Raw genomic sequence first — 4,608 nt, forward strand, 5'->3', positions numbered from 1 at the left:
AGGCAGTGGCCATGGTAGCCACGGAAGCCCTGGGGTGGTACGGAGGGAAGGGGGCCTCGACCCCGGGCGAAGGGTCCCCCACAACATCCTAGGTCCCGGCGGCCACGGCCTGACAGCGCTGCGGCGCCTAGGGCGATGCGCCTAGGGGAGGGATCTCCTCTGGGCCCCGAAGGAAGGGACGGTAATTTATTCAGAGGAGCAGGATGAGGCGAGTTTGATCAGGACTCACCCCGCTCCTGTACAAGGGACCGAAGACAGCCTTTTAACAAAGTGACTTTTTCTGTTTCAAATATTTTTTATTAAACACACACAAGAATGGTGTATAGGTATACAAGACAGGTATACAATTCTTATCTAAACATAAAAGAGCATTCAGGAACAACAAGACCCAGAGTTCTGAGTGCAAAACAAATAATACAAAACACGACATACAAAACACACACACACACACTTATTCCCCCCTATCCCCCTATCCCCCCCCAACTGCTCGGGTGGCAGGGCCAGCACATGCTGCCCAAAGGTAGATTAAAATATTACAATTGAGAGTGCGTTAATAAGTGCAAATTCACAGCGCCGACTCATCCAAACAGGAGAGGAAAGGCTGCCAGATTTGATCGAATGTTGATAATTTATTGTTCAGAATATATCTAATTCTTTCTAAGTGTACAGTGTTTGCTAATTCACTGAGCCATAATTTGGTAGAGGGCGCTTCCCTCCTTTTCCAAAACAACAAGATTCGTTTTTTTTTGCCGAAATGAGACCGTAAGAGATTAGTTGTTTTGGGGGGTTGGTTAATCTGTTTAGGGACTCAGATACTCCCAGGATTATCAGAAGCGGGTCTGGATCTATTGAAGTCTCAATCTTCAGAGAGGATCCCAAAAATTCCACACCAATAACCATGCAAGCTAGAGCATAGGGCAAAGCAGTGGAGTAGTGTACCCTGCGCAGCCTGACATTTATCACATGTAGGGGATGTATCAGGAAATATCTTATGCAGTTTAGTTTTGGAATAGTGTAATCTGTGTAATACCTTGAATTGTATGAGACGATGTCTTGAATTAATGGAGCATGTGTGGATATACTTCAAGCTCTCTTCCCAGTCTGCCACCGAGATGTCAGTCCCTAGTTCTTCCTCCCATTTGCCTTAATGGCATCTGTAGAAGGTGTGCTAACAGATTGAAAAGCATCATATAGACGCGATATCAGTTTATCTGAGGTGGGACATATTTTTCTGCATCCGTCAAACATGGAAGGTTTAGCATTCCCAAATGTTGGGAGGTGTTTTCTAACGTAGTCTCTTATTTGTAGGTATCTGAAAAAATTACTTCTGGGAAGATTATACGTTTCCCTCAGCAACTCAAAGGAAGCAAAGGTCCCTTCTATGCATAAATCCCCTATGGTACTTATCCCCAACTCTCCCCATCGCTCAAAGGTATTATCAAGGTTAGAGGGGGCAAAGAAGGGATTCCTGGTGACAGGGAGCATGAATGACATTGGTCTAAACTCAAAGTGGACTTTAATTTGCTTCCAGATTCGGACTGTGCTATGTATAATAGGATTGTTACAATAAAGTGACATCTCCAGATTGACAAAATCACAGCCCCAATAGAGAAGGGGTGACACTCCTCACGCTCCATAGTAAGCCAGCTGGATGCCGGAAGTGCGTCATCCAGCAGAAACGTAACAATGCGGAGGTTAGCGGCCCAGTAATAAAATGTCAAATTTGGGAGAGACAATCCTCCTTCCATCTTGGATTTACAGAGGTGTTTTTTACCTATCCTGTGTGTTTTATAATCCCAGATGAAAGGATTGATAATTGAGTCCAGTTGTTTATGAAAGGATTTAGGTATGAATACTGGGATGTTCTGATATACAGTGCCTTGCGAAAGTATTCGGCCCCCTTGAACTTTGCGACCTTTTGCTACATTTCAGGCTTCAAACATAAAGATATAAAACTGTATTTTTTGTGGAGAATCAACAACAATCATGAAGTGGAACGACATTTATTGGATATTTCAAACTTTTTTAACAAATCAAAAACTGAAAAATTGGGCGTGCAAAATTACTTTACTTTCAGTGCAGCAAACTCTCTCCAGAAGTTCAGTGAGGATCTCTGAATGATCCAATGTTGACCTAAATGACTAATGATGATAAATACAATCCACCTGTGTGTAATCAAGTCTCCGTATAAATGCACCTGCACTGTGATAGTCTCAGAGGTCCGTTAAAAGCGCAGAGAGCATCATGAAGAACAAGGAACACACCAGGCAGGTCCGAGATACTGTTGTGAAGAAGTTTAAAGACGGATTTGGATACAAAAAGATTTCCCAAGCTTTAAACATCCCAAGGAGCACTGTGCAAGCGATAATATTGAAATGGAAGGAGTATCAGACCACTGCAAATCTACCAAGACCTGGCCGTCCCTCTAAACTTTCAGCTCATACAAGGAGAAGACTGATCAGAGATGCAGCCAAGAGGCCCATGATCACTCTGGATGAACTGCAGAGATCTACAGCTGAGGTGGGAGACTCTGTCCATAGGACAACAATCAGTCGTATATTGCACAAATCTGGCCTTTATGGAAGTGGCAAGAAGAAAGCCATTTCTTAAAGATATCCATAAAAAAGTGTTGTTTAAAGTTTGCCACAAGCCACCTGGGAGACACACCAAACATGTGGAAGAAGGTGCTCTGGTCAGATGAAACCAAAATTGAACTTTTTGGCAACAATGCAAAACGTTATGTTTGGCGTAAAAGCAACACAGCTCATCACCCTGAACACACCATCCCCACTGTCAAACATGGTGGTGGCAGCATCATGGTTTGGGCCTGCTTTTCTTCAGCAGGGACAGGGAAGATGGTTAAAATTGATGGGAAGATGGATGGAGACAAATACAGGACCATTCTGGAAGAAAACCTGATGGAGTCTGCAAAAGACCTGAGACTGGGACGGAGATTTGTCTTCCAACAAGACAATGATCCAAAACATAAAGCAAAATCTACAATGGAATGGTTCAAAAATAAACATATCCAGGTGGTAGAATGGCCAAGTCAAAGTCCAGACCTGAATCCAATCGAGAATCTGTGGAAAGAACTGAAAACTGCTGTTCACAAATGCTCTCCATCCAACCTCACTGAGCTCGAGCTGTTTTGCAAGGAGGAATGGGAAAAAATGTCAGTCTCTCGATGTGCAAAACTGATAGAGACATACACCAAGCGACTTACAGCTGTAATCGCAGCAAAAGGTGGCGCTACAAAGTATTAACTTAAGGGGGCTGAATAATTTTGCACGCCCAATTTTTCAGTTTTTGATTTGTTAAAAAAGTTTGAAATATCCAATAAATGTCATTCCACTTCATGATTGTGTCCCACTTGTTGTTGATTCTTCACAAAAAAATACAGTTTTATATCTTTATGTTTGAAGCCTGAAATGTGGCAAAAGGTCGCAAAGTTCAAGGGGGCCGAATACTTTCGCAAGGCACTGTACATACATACATACCCACACAAAAAAATAATATATAAAAATATATATTTAAAAAATATGTAAATACATCCATATGCACATATACACATACAAACATTCATACCCCAGAATAACAATCTACACTGATTTAAAATATAACACATACATAATACTAAAATGCTAAGAGAAAATAGTAATAAAGTACAAATAGTCATTATATGTACGCACACCTACACAGACACAAGCACTACAGAGGGCTGGTGGAACTCTAGTCGGGAGAGCGGCCCACGGCTAGACAAAGGCAGAACGGCACAAAACATCAACTTGCTAACCAGGTGTCTGCGTCTGCCCCTTCCCAACCATCACCCCCAGTCCCCTGCAAGCAATAAATAAGTGGTATGGTAGTAAGAATAATGCAAGGATACAAAGTGACTTAACATGTTTTTTCATGTCTTAAAAATGTTTTACCTTTGTTAGATCATTAGTACACATTTTAAATGGCTTTTACAGATTTGATGTTTACAAGGAAAGTACTTTTATTCATGGTTGTTTTCATAGATTTTAACAACACATACTTTTTAACAAATTTAAATGTAACTTTCAAATGCTGTGTTTTATGCTTTGTTGCCGTTTTGTATGTGTATAAATGATGTAAAAAAATGTATGAGCTGTTTTTAAAGGAAATGTGTTAATAAAACTTTTCAAAAAAAATATATATATTGTTTATCAAAGTAAGGTGGATTGATCCTGCTTTGTGACATTCCCCTTAGGTCTTGATGTGTGTGGTGTGTCCAAGCAGCAGATTAATGAAGATCAGTAGTTTATATGAAAATCATTCCTGCATGTCTCGTCCGTGCCCTAAAGCTGATCTGGGTACTGATCATCTGAGTAGAGACATAATTAATTAATTACAGTTCCTCTTGTTGTCCTGCTGCTGATGTACACGTTTGTATTTGATTAAATTGATATGAGGTGACTGAAAGACAGGATGTCTCTTTTTCATGTGAATGCTTGTGCTTTTGTTTCCATGTAGAGATTCAGCTGGTGGTGTTCAGCTCATCAGTTCTCCCCATTGATCAATATCTCTATTTAAACAGGTTTAGCGTCATCCTTAACCCTATCAGAGAAAATGTGAAAAGTTATCAAA

This window comes from Oncorhynchus mykiss, chromosome 22, assembly GCF_057628025.1.
Source record: "Oncorhynchus mykiss isolate SJ-2025 chromosome 22, ASM5762802v1, whole genome shotgun sequence".
In the NCBI taxonomy this organism is placed as follows: domain Eukaryota; kingdom Metazoa; phylum Chordata; class Actinopteri; order Salmoniformes; family Salmonidae; genus Oncorhynchus; species Oncorhynchus mykiss.